Below are 19,391 nucleotides of genomic sequence, written 5' to 3' on the forward strand. Positions count from 1 at the left end.
AGTGGATGGATGGAAGGATGGATGGATGGATGGATGGATGGATGATGGATGATGGGTGGGTGGATAGATGGATGGGGAGATGAATGATGGATGGCTGGATGGATGGAGGATAGGTGTGTGATGAACCAGTGAATAGATGGGTAGATGGATGGGTGGGTGAATAGATGCATAGATGATAGGTGGGTAGATGAAAGAGTAGATGTATGTATGGATGGATGAATGGGTAGATGGATGGAAAGGTAGGCGGGTAGATGCATGTGTAGATGGATGATGGATGGATCCACGAGGGAGAGCAGATGATTGTTTATGGGGCACAGAAGACCCCTCACCATACCAGGCATCCTGTCATCCTTGAGTCAAGTTCACTCTGGGGCTTGAGGGGGACCCAAGCCCTTCCTAGGCAAGCAACCTCTGGTGTGTGGCAGGCTTCCCTGTACGTGGCAAGTACAAGTTCGTTACTGGTAGTCATGGGCCTCTGCCTCTCCCGTTCCCTTCACCCCCACTCCTTAAAGACTGTACCTCCCTTTCTGTCATCTTCTCTAGGTACAGTGACAGCCACTGTGAGAGGTCCTCTAAGACTTTGGGCAGCCTGGGTCCCCCAGGTCTCAGGTGTTGTGTCTTCTTGGCTGAGATGCTCTCCTCCCCTCCTAGGGGGCTCCCAAGTAGGGTGGCCCTCTCGAGTTCTTCATGGTGCAGTTACATGAAGGACATGCCTGCAAGCCATATGTGTGGTGTGTACCTCCTTGTGCACTGGGGTGTGTTTGTGTGTGTGTGTGTGTGTGTGAGAGAAAGAGAGAGAGGGAGGGAGGGAGAGGATATGGTGGACCTTTGCTGAGCAGAATCGGGCTTCTTCCTGCAGGCCTGTCTCTGTGACAACCACACAGACAGCCCTCTGCATTCTTCCGTGTCTCCCAAACTTCTGTGGCCCTGCACCCCACTCCATATGCCCCCAGATCAGGCCCCTCCCCCACCTCCCCCAGTGAAAGGAAAATAACTGGAAGCTTTTATCGTTCAGCAGAAGCAACATCAGAAAACAATTATTGTTTTAATTACCTGCTGTCGCCGTACAAGACAGGGAGGTTGTAAAGTGCGATAAAATCTTTCATGTTAATGGACTGTCAGCCCGGGCCAGGGCGCGATTTATGGGGCTGCAGCTGGCAACTCCAGTCAGCTGGCATGGAGCCCCTGGGCCCCCTCTCTCATCCCTGGGGCCAGGTCTCCAATGCCAGGGGACGTGGAAAACCTTTCTGTCCATGACACTTCTGCCCAACGTGGTAGGGACAGTTCTTCTCCTCCCAGGAATGCTCACAACCAGCACATCCACAGGAGCATTCTGGAGGCACCATTCCTTTAAGTGGCAAACCTTGGATTAGCCCCTCTTGCCTCTCCCCTCTGTGAAAGAGGTGCTAGTGCTGGCTGGGGCCCATTGTCTCCATGCAGGCCTGTTTCCTAGTCCCCTGCCCTTCTGTGGCAACTCCCCCTCCAGCCGCACCTGACTGGTGCCCTGGGGACCATCGTGGATTCCTTCTGCACTGCTCAGACCTGGTCCTCCCTACAAACCCTGCAATCTGACCCATCTCCTCCTCCCCTGTCCACTTCCACCTCCCAGGGCCTGACCACTACTCCAGGCTGAAGTCCTCATCTGTCCCACCCTCAACAACCCAGCCCCTCAGAGGGACTCCAGGCACCATCCTGCTCAGTTTCACTTCCCCACGCTGGGGCTCTGGATTCTGTTCTCTCCCCTGACCTCCTGGGGCTGCATCAGTTACCTAATTTACTTTGGTACCAAGCTCTTCTCTCTCACCTGCCTGTCTTCCACTAGCTTCTAGTGGTTGATGCCTCACAGCAGAGCTTTGGGATAGTGCCATGATCATGTGCTCTGTTTTACAGATGTGGAAATTGAGGCAGGAGAAGTCAAGTGTTTAGCTGGCAGTCTGACAGCTAAGAGCTGGTGTGAGGACAAAATGCAGTAAATGTTGTACGATGCTCAGAACAGTACTAGGAAGAGCGTTCAACCCTGCTCCATTATGGTTTTGGTTTTGTTTTTTGAGGCTGGGTACAATGATTCACCCAGGTAGTCCATTCCTAGCAAACATAAGGTTCTGAGTTCAAACCCCAGGACCACCAAGAGAGAGAGGGTGGAGTGGGTTCTCTGTGTTGTCCGAACTGGCCTTGCACTCCTGGATACAAGTGATCCTCCTCCCTCAGCCTCCTGGGTAGCCAAGACTATGCACATAAGCCATCACACCTGGCTCCATTTTGGCTCTGATCATAATTTTTATTATTACTGTTCAACCTGGAGCTTATCACTTAATTACATCTCGCTTTCCTCATCTGTAGAGTGAACACAGCATCACTCATTGCTGCATTACCATAGTAATGGTGGTGGAAGCTAAGCTGACAAGTAAGGTCCTCCTGTGTCCCTAGGAAGCCTGAGACCCTACTGAAGACTAAATCAGAAAAACGGCATGATCAGTAGAAGGATCACAGTAGGCTTGGTGATGCAAACCTGTAATTCCAGCTACTTGGGAGATGGACTTAGGAGTATCTCAGTCCCAGGCCAGCCCGGGCAAAAGCGTAAGACCCTATCTGAAAAGTAACCTAAAAACAGCAAAATGAGTGGGGCATGGCCCATGTGCAAAGCCCTGAGCTGAGTTTAATGCTCAGTACTGCCAAAAAGAAAAAAAGCATCATAGTAGCCAGTGGAAGACAGGTGAGGGAAGCGCTTGGTACCAGAGTGAAGGACAGGGACAGAATCTAGAGCTTGGTCACCTCTGGGGCAGAGGAGTTGAGGGTCTGGGTCAGGTTGACCTCTCCCCAAGACTCACATCTTTTTTTTTTTGTTTTTTTAGCTCTGCCCTTCCTACCAAGTGCCAGTCACGGTCCTGGCATGTGCTATGTCCAGTCTCACACGCAGGACACGGATGACTGACTGAGGCCCAGGGAACAGCAGGAACCTGTGGAGTTGAGGCTAAGGCATAGTAGAGAGCGGTCCAACTCAAGAATGTTTAGGCCATTGCTTGGGATGGCATGGGGCTTCTCCAAGTCCTGAGGGGCCCAGTTCTCCCTGCTCTGGATGATTTCGCTCAATAACCCACCCACTCAGCCACTCACTCTTCCATGCATTCACTCACGTCTCCAGCACGTCTGCTGAGAACCGTGTGTCGTGTACCGTGTCTGTGCTGGGTTCTGAGCCGCACGCAGGGCTGCCGGCAAGTCCGCTGGAGCTGCTGGAGCTGCAGGCGTGCCCTCGTGGAGCTGATGCTCCAGTGCAGAGGACGGCACCGCACCCGCGAACAAATGAAGAAATGAAATAATTACACGCAGTCGGGCGTGCAGAGGACAAAGGAATTGAGACAGGATCCCCCAACTCTCTCCTCTCCATCATCCCTGTCCTGTCTGCTTGTGAGAAGTGGCTCAAGGCTCCCCAGCCCTGCCAAGATACATGGTCGGCATTAGTGGCCCAGGCCGCCCGATGTGTCTCCCCGTCTTTCCTGGATTACTTGCCACATTTTGGTCATCACTTCAGACTCTAATATATTCCCCAGGGCCCGGGAGGGGCCATTCATTTAAAGCTCTTTCTGTGGAATCTGTTCTCCTCTGAGGACCCTAAGGGGAAGAAAAATACCAGGAGATGAGAAAAAAGAACAAGAGAGCTCTGACTTCAGAACCCCCAAGCAGAGGGACAGATGCAGAAGGGAGCAGGGCCCACTTGCTGAGTTGCCTTTGTCCTGCGGTGTAAATGTCCCCTTGCCTTTCCTTGTGTCCTCTGAGGGCTCTTGCTTTCCTCCCCCCCCCCCCACCCTTTTGCCTGTGGCCCTACAGGAACAAGAGTGCACCCCACCGCCAGCCTCCTGCCTCCCAGGGAGAAGCTGTCCCCAGGTACTGGGAGATGACATCCCCGATTACAATTCAATCTGCTAGTGTCCCTCCCCCTGCCTCCCAGGTTTCTGAGGAGCCACATGTTCACTGTCAGGGTTCCTGTGGGGACCAGCCTCAGTGTCTGGGCCAGAGTGGCTGGCAGGCTGGACCCATCCTGTGCCAGGTGGTGGAGAGAGGAGTGAGCCAGCATGGCAGTCACAGGCAGATGAGTGTGAGAGGTGAACAGGAGTGCGCGGCCCCAGCTGGTGTTGTGTAACTCTGGGGTGGGAAGGCCGGTGGGGCTGCACCCCTTTGGGATTGCGGGTGATAGCTGCATCTCGTGGAAGGATTCAGAAATTCCAGGCACGGTGGCAGGCCCTGTAATCTGCAGGGAGAAGTGGCCTCAGTATGACTTGTTGGAGTGACAGGTGTTGTCACAGTGTGTGAGTCCGGGGATGGGGCCTCTGGCCAGAGGCTGGCTTGTACGCCTAGAGCTGGACATTGGCACTAGTATGACCAAGGACACTTGTGCCCTTGGGTGAAGGTGACCTTGCTGCATGGCTGGGCTTGGAAGCAGGCTCCAGCCCTGGGGCATGCAGGGCCACCTGCCAGGCTTGCCTCTGTTTTAAGAGAATGTTCCCTGGCATGGGTGCTGGGCAGCTAGCCTGGTCCCTGCCTGTGACCGAGAGGGGTCCTCAGCCAGGATTCTCTAACCATCGAATTCTGATTTCAGGAGATTCCCTGATCCTCTCCCAACAGTTCCAGATGCTTTGCAGCCCCTGATGCATTTCTCTCCTGTACTGGCATTTCCCTGCCTGGCTCCATCCCCTTCCCTCCTGTCAAACATATGAAATAACTGGGCTTTTCAGAGCATAGCCCCTGAGTCACACAGGTGTGTGACTGCTGGGAGGGAGCCGTGGGTTTGGTGGTAAATACTTGTGCACCTGAGCAGGGGTTGAGAATGCCAGCATCTATATAAATGGTGCTTTTGATAAAGTGTGTGTGTGTGTGTGTGTGTGTGTGTGTGTGTGTGAAGTGTTTTGGAATGTGAGTCTCCTGTGCAAGTGTGTCTTAGAAGTGGATTCATCTGGAATTTGAAGCAACTGTTTTCTCATCGATAAGGAGCTGACAAAGACAGGAAACAAAAGGTGTGAATGACTAAACAGTCTTCTAGATAGGGAGAAGGGAGGATGTAAGCTCCACAAGAATTACAGCTAATCTTTTTTTTTTTTAACCATTTAAATAAAAGATCTGGAAGAGGATGTGTACAGTGAATCCACAAAGTTTGCAGCTAATTCTAAACTCTCCTGGGTGGTGGCAAAATGCCAAGCTGGTGATAGATAAGCTTTGGGGAGATCTTGTCTTGAAAGGCAGTGGGCTGGGCATTTTGGGTGGGGAAATGGTGGGGAGGGTGGCTGGGGAGAGGGGATTTGAAACTTCTTTCTGGGGGGTGCCTAGAAGGGCGGCAGCAGCAGGCTGGACAGGATAGGGAGGGGGCTTTGGAAGAAACCATAGATGTTTCCTTCTCCCAGCATAGAACTGCAGGTACCTGCCTGCACCCAACAGTCTAGCATGCTATGCCTTCTTAGGGGGCATCAGCCCAAGTCTGGGGAACCTGGGTTCTCTTACAGATTTGTGTGCTGTGGGTAATTCATTTCCCTCAGTTTGCCCATCTGTGAAGTGGAGGCAGTGATCACCAGGTCCTGCTTCACAGAGGTATCAGAACCACTGAGATCTCACACAGATGACAGTGTGCAGGTAACTGCAAACTTACTTGTGGCTGTGAGTGGTTGTTGTTGAGACAGTTGTTATGAAAAGGGGACTGTCGTATAAAATCAGTCTGGCTCACCTGGGACAGTCTCAGACACAAGAGGCTGAGAGGGAATATGGCAGAAATCTACAAAACCAAAAAGGGTACACAGAAGGGGCAACTCAGACTCCGTTGCTAAATCCCAGCCTGACAGGAGCCCCTCCTGCCCCCATCCCCCCAGCAAAGCCCGGGAGTGGCACTTTTAAACCCAATAACAGGAAACCCTGCTGCACTCAGCAGGGACTAAACTTTGAAAGGCATTTCCCCTAGAGGTGATACAGGCTGGAAATATAAATTGCTTCCTGAAAGGTTTTGATAAGTTCATGGATGGCAGAACCAGAATGATTCCTGGGCAAAATTAGAATGTAAGGAGGCCTCTGCCCTGTAAGAATGACGTCAGAGAGGAAGTCCCCACCAGAGCCAAATGCCTGGGCCAGGCGTCACAACGCAATAACACTGTCTCTGTTTGTGTGCAAGTCTGTGTCTAGGAGCAGCTGTGCCTGTCTGATGAGGAGGTCTCCCCGGTCCCCAGCCCCTCACCCCATTGCTACTCCAGTGCCCCCACTGAACCTTAGGGTTTCCTAGGCCCACTTCCAGATCTCCACTTTCATGTGCCCACAGGCTGTCTCCAGCTTGCCCCCACCATCTCACCTGCCATCCACAGCAGCCTCCCCTGCCTCTGTGTACTGTCTTCTAGCACAGGCACCTTGCCTGGCAGTGCCCATGAGCCAGCAAGTCTCCTGCCAGGCCCTCCAGTGAGGGCTGCTGGCAGGCAGCCTGTCTCCCCGGCTGCCTGCCCAGAGCCCGTCTCTGCCTGGCTGCTTCTCCCAGGGTCCCAACAGAGGCTGGCTGGATTGGGGTTGACGTTGGAGCCCTTGGGGACCTATAGCCCTGGAGAGTTTGGGTACCAGGATGAACTTATATCCATATTGGAGACAGGGTCACCAAGAGGAAACAGGCCTGCCTGAATCTGTGCCAGGTTATCTGTCTCATGCAGAAGGTCTTAGTAGAGGGATTAGTAGAGGAAAGAAGGTTATGTAGTGTGCATCCCTGCTGAGGTTCCCAAGATGCTTTGAGTCCTTTCCAAGTTGCCATGGGTGGGCTGTGCAGCTAGCTGTGAGCTGTGTTCTAGCACCACGGACAGTGGTCTTGGACACGGCTGTGCTTTCAGCACCGCGGACAGCACCATACTGTCCGCTGCCTGTGGATGCTGTTGTGCGGATCCTAACTGCTACTACCTCTGTGAACTACCCCGTGCACATCCCCACCCCTGGAGAATTTATTTATCCACTTGCAAAGATTTATTGAGTCTCTACCATGGGCCAGACACTGTTTTTCAAGTGAAGGAATATTCCTGAAGGAAACAAATGCTGTTATGGAGCCTATCTTTGGAGTGGAGACTCACCCCACAGACTTTTAAAATCCCGAAAGCTGCCAGGCCAAGTGACTGCTATGGGTTGAGTGCGTTCCCCAGAGTTCATGTGTTGGAGGTTTGGTTCTCACAGAGTGATGTAGGAGGTGGTGGGACCGTTAAGAGCTAAGATCTAGTGGGACGTCCTTGGGTCATATTGGGAGCTCTGCTCTCAGAGGGATTAAAGTTCCCATGGAACCCCTTAGATCCCACAAGAGTTGTTATATAAAGAGCAGGCCTGACCCCACCCAGTGCTCTGGCTTCCTATCTGCTGATGTGATCTCTTGCTCCCATATGTGCTCTCACCATTGTGATGTCATCTGCCATGAGATCCTCACCAGAGGCTGGATTTTCAGCCTCCCAAACTGTGAGTTAAATAAACCCATTTTCTTTATAAAGTTAGCCTGCCTCAGGTATTTTGTTACAGTGGTGAAAAATGGACTAATACAGCGGCCCTATAGGACCATGGTGTGGGAACAGATTATGCTTTCTCACAAATCTGATTCTGCTGCTTAACTCTGCAGGGAGTAAGCTGGAAAGATGGGAAGTAGGAATTGGTGAGGTCCGATTTCGATGTTATTTTAAGATGCTAGGAAGCCTTCCATGGCTCCCCAGTGACTTAGAGAAATAAGTAGCCGCTCCCTAACCTGTCATTCAAATTCCTTCCTGATCTCTCTTGCCAATCTTATCTTCTTACCTCTCTCCTCATGTTTCCTACACTCCAGCCAAACTAGGTTTTCAGTTAAGAATCTTTTGGTCGCAATATGACAGAAAACTCAACTCAAACAGACTTAAACAGTAAGTGGACTTTATTGACTGTAACTGAAAAGCCCAAATGTATTGCTGACTTGGCACAAAGCTTGGCCCACTGCTCTCACTCTGGGCTGCTCTCTGGGTTTCTCTGCCCTGCCTTCTCTGGTGTTGGCTAATTCTCAGGGCAACCCCTTCTCACCTGTTCTCCCTACCTAAGAGAGAACCCTACAACCTCACCCTACTCCCAGGACCTCCTTGACTGGCCCACCTGCCCACTCCAACTATCATAGCTAGAGCGGGAAATACAATTGATTTAAGCCAATCAGTGTCCACCTCGAAGCTGGCAGGGGGGCTCTTTTCCACCAAAGCACATGGCTGATTACACAACAGCAGTAGGTCCCCAAAGAAAATGGGACTGCCTTTTGTAGGAAAGGGAGAGATGGAGGCTGGGGAGGCAGCCAGAAGATGTCCAGTCAGGAAGCATGCTATTTTATAGTCTGCTTTTGTGGTTTTACACCTGTTGGTCTCTGCCTGGCATGTCCTTCCCTGTCATCTCACCTACCTACTAGTGCCCTATGCCACCTGCAAGGCCCTTCTCAAATGCTTGTCTGTCTCCCTGCCACTCCTGCCCCTCTCCCCCCACCTCCCCGGCCAGAGCCACAGCCACTTCCTCTGCTCCTCAGAGCACTTTGTGTACCTGTCCCTTTGTTTCCTCTCCATGCCCTGTGATCTCCTCCTCCAGATCACCTGGCATGTGCTCTTAGCCCAAGTAGGTAACGAACGGAACAGGACGAGCTGTTCAGCCTGCAGGGCATCAGAAGGGGATGAACTGGAAGCTAGGAAACACAGAGCTTTGTGACAACGTGACCTCTGATCTGCAGGCAGCAAGGAGAGTGGACACGCAGCCCAGGGCACGTGTCCTGGGTGATGGATGGCCACTGTCACTGTCACACTGGCTCAGTGGGATGGGATAACAGTCCCAGAGAGCCTCAGGCAGGCAGGAAGGCTGCTGGTCAGGCAGTCTCTGGGCTGCCCCTAGTGTCAGCTCACTCGGGCTGGGCTGTCTCCTCCTTCACCACCAAGGGAGGCTTGAATTTGCCTGGTCTGGGGGCATAGCCCTCAACCCCGAAGCTATCTGGCAGGACCAGTCTCTACAGAGGAGGTGCAAGGAGGGTGTGACCCAGCCTGAGAGTGGCGGCACCTGTGGAGGCTCAGTGGGGGTTCCAGGAGGTTGGGGAGAGGCAGGCAATACCCTGGGTTCTCCCTCCACCCTGGCCTCACGCTCCCCTAGCCCACCTTTAACCTGGGGCCTGGGGGATGGGGAGGACGCACTTGTAAGGAACCTTGCGTGTGGGAGGCACTGGGAGAAGGGTGTGAAGGGTGTAGGGACAGGCTGGGCTGAGTCGGGAGGTGTAATTATCATTCCCAGCAGCGAGTCGTCAGCTCCACTAAATGAGCCCACACTCACTTTTCCCTTCCCTGCTCCTGGTTTAATAATAAGCCATGCTTTCCACAGGGGGTTAGCCACGCCTCGTCTCTTTCTCTCCTTGAGGGGGACCTACACCGTGCCAAGGAGCTGCTGGTTTGGAGCAGAGGTGAGGGGACAGGGGGTGCCTATGAGGGTCAAGTCGGGGTTCTCCATCCCTATGAAGCTGGTGAGCGTTTCCTAGCGGGAACTACAGGGTAGGGTAGAGGGAGGCTGCTCTCCACCTGCATCCCCTCCCCACCATGAGCACTCACTATGTCACCAACCAAGGAGATACATGAAGTCCAGGCCAAACTCAGATAGGTCTCATTCTGAATGGGGACAAACAGGGCAAGACCGTGGGGAGACTGTTCACATGGTCCCACGCTGAATGCCCTGGACCTGCAGATGGGCTTGGGATGGGGCAGATTGCCTGCCTCCTTCCCTCTTGGCCTGCTCACGAGTGCCCCCTACTGGCCTTGAGCCGTGAGGCCAGAGAGGGCAGGGCCGGGCTTCTGCCTGACTCCCTCACTCTGGGTGTCTGAGTTTGGGTTTCCGCACTGGCTGGGAACCTTGCCCAGCTTCTTCCCCAAGGGGCGGGGGTGATTCAGTGGAGGCGGTGTGCTTGAACACTGCGGTGGGCAGAGGAGTTGTTCTCTCTTTCACCAGACTTGGAAGGTCTGGGGTCAGGACCTCACGGTAACGATGGCGCTCTAACCCTGTAGACCGTCTGCTCTAATTTATTTCCTTCGAGCCACAGAGCTGCTGCTCAGTGACGTAGGCCATTGTGGGTGTGCCAAGTGTGAGGGCCTGGTGTGAGCATGCAGCTAGCTAGAGGTGGAGCTGGAACTTGAACCTGTCCCTTCAACTTCTAGATCAGAGCTCTGCCCACCACCAGAGAGCCTCACTCCCAGCTGAGCCCAGAGCAACTGTGGGTGACAACATAGCTGGGCACTTAGGGCTCAGCCTTGAGAGCCAGACTGCCTGGCTCTGCCACGTCTAGCAATGTGACCTGGAACATGTTACTTAACCTCTCTGAGCCTCAGTTTGTCATCTGTGAGATGGGGACAATGATAGTCTCAAACTCACAAAGTCATAGAATTAAGTGAGAAATATATAAATGTGTGTAGGACATACAGCAAGGACAGAATTCTTACCAAGTTAAACAAATGCTTACCCTGTACCCTAACAAGGAAGAGATGTATCCATCAAAGACCTGTGTGATGAGGTTCCCAGCAGCTTTATTTAGAATCATCAGACTCTGGAAACATCTAAATACACAGTGATACATTCATATGATGGAGCAGGGCCCGGGGATAAAAAGGAACTAAGTACTCATTCAAGCAACAACACAGATGAACCACAAAAGCACCATGTTTCTAGAGGAGGCAGGTCAGTGGTTGCTGGGGTGGGGAGAAGGGATTACTGAGGAGGGAACTTTTCTGGGGAGTGAAACAATTTTGTGTCTTGATGTTAGTGGTAGATACATTTGCCAAAATTCATCAGAGTAGATTTAAAGAGGTTCAATTTTATGCATTTTTAAAACTGATTCTTAAAAACCAGAGCCAGAGGCAGAGTAAGCACCGTGTAAGTGTTAGCCACTCTTGTTACTGCTGCTAATGCCATTACTGGTATTCGTGGAAGATCCCCTGGATGGGCGGCTCACATCTCTGACCCACCTGGCCATCTCTGGTGTCCATCCTCGGGCTCCGGGTGCCAGGGAGGACGCCTCTCCTCCTGCCACTCAGAGGCTCGTTCCCATGGTGCGTGACGGGCCATCTTGGCGCACCCCCGACTCCTGGTGTTGCTGACAGACGTATGGCACATGGGGAGGGCTCTCAGCTGTTTCCTGAGACTGGCTTCCCTCCTGCTGATTCTGTGAGGCGCTCAGCGACACGTTAGCAAGAAAGATGCCACAAGAAATAAAGTTTGTTATGAATTATTCTTCTTGGGGCTAATTATAGGCACAGAGGAGAGGATTATTTACAGAGACAGGAGGCAGGGGCGGAGGGTGGGGGGGGGGGGAAGCCCTGGGCTAGAATCCAGGTGGAGGGCTGGAGAAAGTTAAGCAAATGAGGCTCAGTGATGGGGGGGAGGGGTAAAAGCACTTTTGAAATAAAAAAGTAACTAAACTGAAGTCTGAGCTGATCAAAGAGTCTTAGGGGACAGATCAGAGGCCCCCGGCCTCAGCCGATCCTCAGGACGGATCTAGAAAGAGCTCTTGGTCCTGGGATTCCAAAAACTCTTGGGTCTTCTTAGATGTAAGCAGCCATGGGACCCTCCCCTGAGGGTCTATGCCATGCCCAACCTCAGTCTGCTGTCCTTGGTGCCCAGCTGGTGCCGGGGAAGAAAAGGCCACAGGAGGCTTGTTTCTACCTGAGGAGATGGGAGTGGTGTCCAGACAAGCTGGAAGGGACACTGGAGATAGTCTAAGCTGAACCGTGGGTACCCACTGGTTCCAGTAGGTGGGGAGGGGCAGGGCAGTGGGACTTTGGCAAACTGTGCCATGCCTGAAGCCACAGGTGATCGTGGCTTGGGAGCATGGGCCTGGGATGGCTCCAGCTTCTAGTTCCTCAGTAGGAGGAAGAACACCATGCTTACGGAAACCACCCCATCCTCACATGTTGCTTTAGACCTCCAGAGTACACCTGGAGCCTGTGGGCTGTGGTCTGCAGCCTCTGACAGCAGCCTGGCTTCCTATCTTCCAGCTGGAACAGATACCCTGGCAGGACTTGGCTCAGTGCTTCCCCACGGGGCCCTTCCTGTCTGCAGTGGGTCAGACCTCAGTGCCAGCCATCAGCCTTTACACGCAGGGGTCTGCAGAGGGCGGGTTGGTGGCTCAGCTTACTGGAGGACCCCACGTATCCAGAGGACACCAATCTCGCTCCCTCTGTGAGTGAGCAGTAGCCGAGGCAGTTCCAATTATTTATGCCCGGCTGCACTGCCAGCTACTCACTCAACCAGGCAAGAGATGACAATTGTCTTCTGCTCCCTGCCCTGCCTCCCTCCTGGCCAGGATGGTGGTGCCTCAATACCTTGCCACCAGAAGCCTTTGCACATGCATTCTGCCTCTCCAGAGGCCCCCGGCCACCCCACAGCAAAGCCATCTCTCTAACGCCTTGTGACCCCACCAGACCTGCTCTCCCCTCCATGTGTGGTATATCCTGGCCCGGATGAAAGCCTTTCCTCCAACCCGTGCTGCCAGCAGATGGGCCCTGCTGCAAACGCTTTGCTAATGCTGGGCCCTGGCCTACGAGGTGCACATGGGGCCTGGGTGCGGCATTCTGGGATTGCTGATTTCTTCTGCTGGACAGTTGAGTGCCCAGAGACTCTCTGCAGCCCAGGGCTTGACTTAGGGCCTGGCACAGCAGGCCCCCCAGGAATGCACCCTTCCTCCAAGCAATATTGCTGGACTTATAGGGTGCCAAGCCCTGTCCCAGGTGAGCGAGACAGACAGGCCCCTTGCTCCTGCAGCTTCCCTCCCCAATCCAAGCCAACAGGGCACCTAGTAAAAGGGTTAGGCACCAGACCATGACAAGGCACTGTTCTAGATGCAGGGAAGCCAGGCTGAAGAGATGCTATAGGCCATAAGTGAGTTATAGCATCTGTGGGAACAGCATTTGAGACAGAGGGAACAGCAGGTACAGAGGCTCTGAGGCACGGCTGAGCTTAAAGTGCCAGGGAAGCAGATGAAGGGCCAGGTGCTAGGACAGTGGCCTGTGGCATCTGAAAGAACAGAGGGGAAAGAGATGGAAAAACCACATTCAGCAGGTTTCCAGCTGTGGCTGTGGCAGTGATGTTTGCATGGGGAGCTGCCCATCTTGGGTGGCCATGCAGCAATGGCCAAGGGAAGGGGTCCTGCAGTGCCAGGTGTGGAGGTTCTGCAGTGAGGGTTTGGGATGTTGCCTGCCCTGAGGTCCTTGTTGAGGCCTGGCACTCTCCAGAGGCAAGGAGAAAGCAGAAGGAGGGACAGAAGGGAGGGAGGAGCCTCCCAGAACCAGAAGGCTGGGGCAGGAGGCACAGTGGATCAGGCAGTAAGGCTCCTTCAGCACGTGGGAAAAGGCAGTTCAGTGGGGAGAAGGCGGTGGAAGCCAGGCAGGAGGGGCTAAGTCAGGAACAGGATGAGAGGGGAGAACTGAAGCTGAAGGGAAAAAAAGAAGCTGGGTGCCAGTGGCTCACGCCTGTAATCCTAGCTACTCAGGAGGCAGAGATCAGGAGGATTCACGGTTCAAAGCCAGCCTGGGCAAATAGTTCGAGAGCTCCTATCTCAAAAAACCCATCACAAAAATGGGCTGGTAGAATGACTCAAGGTGAAGACCCTGAGTTCAAACCCAAGTACCACATAAAAGGGTAGGGGGAGCCAGGTCAGTGACGGGAGGGCAACACTGGTGAATGGTGTTTTGTCCTTGATGGGGGACGGCTGAGCATCTAGAGACTCTTGGGTGATTGCATTCAGCATCCTACTTGGCACAGTGACACTTCCTCCAGGAAGTCTTACCAGACCTCCAGATCCAGGTGCCTCAGCTCACTGCTGTCATGCCACCAGCACTGCCCTGACCAAATGTCAACTACAGTTTGTGACCTTGACTCATGCTCTGATGATCTGGCCAGTGTCTGTCTCCCATGGGTGGATAGGCTCCAGAGAGTGGCCAGACCTGATTTTGCCCTGGTTGGCAAACCTAAGCCACCCCGCAGGACCTGGCACCACATCCTGGGGCAAGGAGGCTGAGGACGCCAAGGAGAGTAGGCACAGCCCTGGCGTGGAGGCCCCAGAGGGAAGCCAGGCTGCTGGGTGAATTGGCCCAGAAGGAGGTCATGCTGACCTTGAGGCCAGCCAGACTGTAGAGCACCTCTCAGCCTGGGGTGGGGGTAGGGGCTGGGGCAGACGTGCTGGGGAGCAAGGGGGCCACAGAGCTTCCACAGGGAGCCCCTCAAGCTTGAAAGACCAAGAGCTGTGCATCCCTCTCCACCCTCCCACCCCCTCCCACTCCTCTTGGCAATGCCCACGTTCTGTTTTGGGGGCAGATACAGGTCTGTGCCGCCCACGTGCAGCCCTGCGGGAGCTTCGTTGGACGCGGGGATGCCTGCGTGAAGGTGCCCCTCTCTGGGATGAGGTTGGGGAGTCAGGCAGGACTGGCCCCGGTGAGGGAGCAGGACCTAACTTCGTGCAGCCCTGTGCGGCCTGGCAGGTGCACGCTCCCTGCAGGCCTCCTGTCCTTGCATCGTCTGTCCTGGGACCGGGCTGCTGAGCGTCCCAGGCCACCAGGCGGGTGGTGGGGCTCATCTCTCTCTCCCGATCCCTCAATTCATTAAGACCTGTAAATTTTCTTGTTAATGTACTTAAGTTCGTTTTAAGGGGAACAAGCGCAGAGATAATTGATAATAAACCTCCGTTAATGCCCTCGGTTTACTGTATGTAATTTATATCTGCCGATAGCATTTCTCCCTCTCAATTAACCATTTAGCCACAGCGTTCAATGAGACCGATACCAACTTTTATATATTCCAGCTCTAGCCATAAATAAATACCCACACAGGGAGACTCGCTGAGCCCAGTGTCTTTTTTAATAAAGATTTAAATATTCATGCAATTATTAGTGATTTATTAAACAGCTAATGACCTCTCCAAGAGACTCTAAATCTTCACCCAAAGAGGGCCTCGCCCTCCCCTCCCTCTCCTTCCCCACCTCCCTTTGCCCTCCGCCTGCCAAAACCAGAGAAATGGGCTGTCTTTTCATAGCTCAGATGACGTCATGGCATCGCCTGCATTTCCATGATGACAGCAAGCAGGTGAGGAAGAGGGAAAGGATGGAGGTCAGACCCAGAGAGGGGATGGGCTTCTTGAGCCTCCTGGAAGACAGGAGGAAGAGGAGGTCGCCCCCAACTGGCAGCCTCCACCCTGCAGCCTCATTAGGCATCAGCACCCCTCCCCAGACCCCTTTTTTTTTTTTTCTTTTTTTTTATTATTCATATGTGCATACAATGCTTGGGTCATTTCTCCCCCCTGCCCCCACCCCCTCCATTACCACCCACTCCGCCCCCTCCCTCTTCCCCCCCCACTCCCTCAATACCCAGCAGAAACTATTTTGCCCTTATTTCTACTTTTGTTGAAGAGAGAGTATAAGCAATAACAGGAAGGGACAAGGGTTTTTGCTAGTTGAGATGAGGATAGCTATACAGGGCATTGACTCACATTGATTTCCTGTGCGTGGGTGTTACCTTCTAGGTTAATTCTTTTTGATCTAACCTTTTCTCTAGTTCCTGGTCCCCTTCTCCTGTTGGCCTCAGTTGCTTTTAAGGTATCTGCTTTAGTTTCTCTGCGTTAAGGGCAACAAATGCTAATTTTTTAGGTGTCTTACCTATCCTCACCCCTCCCTTGTGTGCGCTCGCTTTTATCCTGTGCTCATAGTCCAATCCCCTTGTTGTGTTTGCCCTTGATCTAATGTCCACATATGAGGGAGAACATAGATTTTTGGTCTTTTGGGTCAGGCTAACCTCACTCAGAATGATGTTCTCCAATTCCATCCATTTACCAGCGAATGATAACATTTCGTTCTTCTTCATGGCTGCATAAAATTCACATTTTCTTGATCCATTCATCAGTTGTAGGGCATCTTGGCTGTTTCCATAACTTGGCTATTGTGAATAGTGCTGCAATAAACATGGGGGTGCAGGTGCCTCTGGAGTAACCTGTCCCAGACCCCTTTCATTATCCCTCAGGCACCATTGGGGAGGGGGTGCATCAGCTTCTCTCTCCCCTGCTACCCATTTCCTTTTTTTAAAAACGAAACATTCTACCCTTATTGTATCATGGATAACAGGCGGTGCAGGGATCTGGGGTTCTGGGACTGGAGGCCCAGAGAGGGCAATGACTCACCTCAGACTGCACAGCAAGTCCCAGCCCACCCCACTCTCCTTCCTCCGTGTTCCCTGGAGCCCCTTTCCCCTGCTTCCTGCAGCCCCCTCTTCTTCATCCGCAAGACCTTAGAGCCTATTAAAGGGGCAGAGAAGATAATGAACGAACCAGAAAAACATGAAATCAATATCAGGAGAAAAAGTACTGCTGCCGTTAAGTGAAATAAACAAGCTGGTAATTATTTGGACAGCAGGTAATTAAAATGGGGTGAGGGCTCATTACTGTCTCGTCAGGGGTGTGATGGGCGCGGCCAGGCACCCTCTTCCCAGCTGGGAGGTCAAAGCCAGGCTTGGGCTCCTTCCTACCCATATTGTGGGGGGGGCCCTCCATGGGGATCCCCCAGCCCCGACCTGTCTGTTTTGAAGTTGACTTCTGCTGGCTCCCGCTGGGTGGGATCTGAGGCACAGACCAAAGGCAGGAAAGGCTGGCAGCCCCCAGCCCACTCCCCTGCTCTCTTCTTGTGAATTCTACCACTTTCAGCAGGGAGCAACTCTGCCCTTTTGGGGGGCCCTCAGCCTCCAAAAGGGGCAGCGCCCTCAGGTATCACCTGCAGACAGAAAGGTGACCCTCCCACCTCTGCCATAGCCCAGGCGACCTCCCTCTATAGGCTATAATAAGGGAGGTCCCAGGAATGGTGGCACGCTGGCCAGGACAGGAAGGGCAGAGGAAAAGGGGACCAAGTGGCAGAGTAGTAACAGCTAGAGTGTGTGGCAGTCTCGTGGCAGGGGAAGGGGACTCCCCCCTGCCCTGCTGTGACCCCAATTTGTAAAGTCCAAAGAGACCTTGGATAGTGTGCAGCCCGGCTCTGCCCTGCCAACTTGTTTTGTCCACCACACAGTGTCTAAAACATTTAAATTAGTTGTCAACGTTTTAATGTGGGAGGTTTCCCATAAAAATGGGCTTCTAGCGTCTCTAGAAAGAAAAGCTTCCAGCACCTCTTGGCCAGCCTGCCTGAGTGGCACCACTGACCCCTGGGAGGAGCACATCACTGCCCGCTTCTCCTGGCTCCTCCAGGTCCTCTGCTTCTGAGACAGAGGCTCCGGGGTGACCAGCCACAGTTCACACTGTCAAGTGGAGGCTGCTGCCACTGACCCCTGGGTGGGACACTACTACCCAGTGTCTCTTGACTGACCTGTGTGTACCCGTGAAGGAGATCGCCACCCACACAGCCAGCCACCAGGGGCAGGCAGTGGCTGAGGCTCAGCCATGGGAGCCAAGGAGCGAGCCGCACATCTGCCACCACACAAGGAGCTGGGAGGGACAACATGTTGAAGTGTGCACTGACGGGGCTGGGGCCACAGAGGCTGCAGATGAGGAGGAAGCTGGGGTGCATGCGCTAAGCCTGCCGCAGGGTGTGAGGGGCGCACAGGGTGAGCTGTCACATCAGGTGTGGAGAGCCGCCTCTGCCCTGCAGTCGGTGGGCTTCAGGTGGGGCTCAGGTTTCCCATCTAGAAACAGCACTGAGGTAACATGGTTGAGGATAGCGCCAGAGCCAGGAGTTGGCCACGGGAAGACTAAGGGTGGGAGAATGAGTGAGTGTGGTGGCCTGGCAGAGAGAAGGAGTGAGCAGAACAGAGGCCAGGGGACACAGAGACTGGAATAGTGGGGGACCAGGTTGCAGAGGAGCCTGACTGCTGAGGCTGCTTAGTAGGAAATTGTCCTGCTGACATTTGAGGGATGCCACCAGGCCGACTTGGGATATGATCAGTGTGAGGCCCCCGGGGTGGGGGGACGTCCGGAAGCAGAGATGATGCTGGAGATGGAGTTTGGAAGTGGAGAAGGGGCTGGGAGCTAGCTGGGATGCCGAGGGCAGGAGCTGGTGGGAGGCCACAGGAGTGGGACCCCAGGAGAGGCAGAGTACAGCCTGGTGGCTACATGGACGGAGAACAGTAGAAAGATGGTGAGATGATTGACAAAGTGATGGTCACCACCTGGGGCTAGGGGCTCCATCACTGTGTTACTATGTTTTCCTGTTGGTTCCTAGAGGAGGAGGGTCCTAGAGGGGCCCAGTTGCTAAGAATGAGAGTCACAAATTGGCACCCTGTGGTCACAATCACCATCCTAGTGTGGTCACTGTCTGCCCCATCCAGATTCAGGCTGAAGGGCAGTGGGAAGTGGTGTGTTTGTTCTTGAACGCTAGAGGACCAGATGCTACAGGATTCCTACAGACTGTGCTGGGCCTTCCTGGTATAATTGGAGCCACTAGGCCACCCACTAGGAGTCACTAGGCCAAAGATGGGCAAGGATGTGAGCCCACCCTTGGGCACTGTTAAATTGGACAGAGCCAGGCACAGCTCCTGGCACATTGAACTTGGCAAATACTTCCTGAATGAACCTGCCCTGGTAAGGGCACTCCAGCCTGCCTGCCTGGGTAGGCATCCATCACTCACTGCTTACTCCCCATGCCTAAGACTCCTTACTGTAAGTTGACTAAAAATAATAGTTCTTTGCCAGGCACTGGTGGCTCATGCCTATAAGCCTAGCTTGGGAGGCTGAAATTGGGAGGATGGCGGTTCAAGGCTAGCCTGGGCAAAAAAAGATCAAGAGACTCCATCTCAACAGAAAAGATCTGGGCATGGTAGCATGCACCTGTCATCCCAGCAGCAGCAGCACAAAGCTTAAAATCGGAGGACTGTGATCCAGGCCAGCCTGGGCAAAAAGTGAGAGCCTATTTCCAAAAAACCCAAAGCAAAAAGTGCTGGAGGTGTGGTTCAAGCAGTAGAGTGCCTGCCTGGCAAGCGGGAGGCCTTGAGTTCAACCTGCCAAAACCCAGCAATAATAAAAAAATGGTTCTTTGCCTCCTAGAACTGTTGTGAGGGTTAAATAAGAAAATCCACGAGACGGTGGCCACCATCATGGCTTTGTCTCTGTGTATGACTGTGTCCATGTTTGATTATGGTGGCTGTGATGGGTAATGTCCCCTGCCTGCCAAGGGCAGGTGACTGTGTGACCTTGCAGGGCTCTGGTCCCTGCCCTGCACACCACAGCTGCAGCAGCTCCTGTGACACCCCTGGCCTCAGCACCGGCTGGGCTTGTTTAAACCAGTGAGATATGAAATGCCACCATATCCAGGACAGGGTCTTTAATTAAATTAATTGCTGGCAACATTGTAAAAATGCTGAGGGGTCATAAATGCTGTACGGGCAATGCCGTTCGTCATCCCTGCGGATGTCCG

At 53.4% G+C, this 19,391-nt stretch overlaps 1 protein-coding gene across 2 annotated transcripts in view; it reads left to right on the plus strand.

Moving 5' to 3' along the window:
* Unc5a (unc-5 netrin receptor A) overlaps positions 1-19,391 on the plus strand; it is a 60,166-nt gene that overhangs the window by 16,474 nt on the left and 24,301 nt on the right. The gene's annotated exons all lie outside the window — the stretch shown is intronic.

The sequence above is a fragment of the Castor canadensis genome, chromosome 16, assembly GCF_047511655.1.
Source record: "Castor canadensis chromosome 16, mCasCan1.hap1v2, whole genome shotgun sequence".
In the NCBI taxonomy this organism is placed as follows: Eukaryota; Metazoa; Chordata; class Mammalia; order Rodentia; family Castoridae; genus Castor; species Castor canadensis.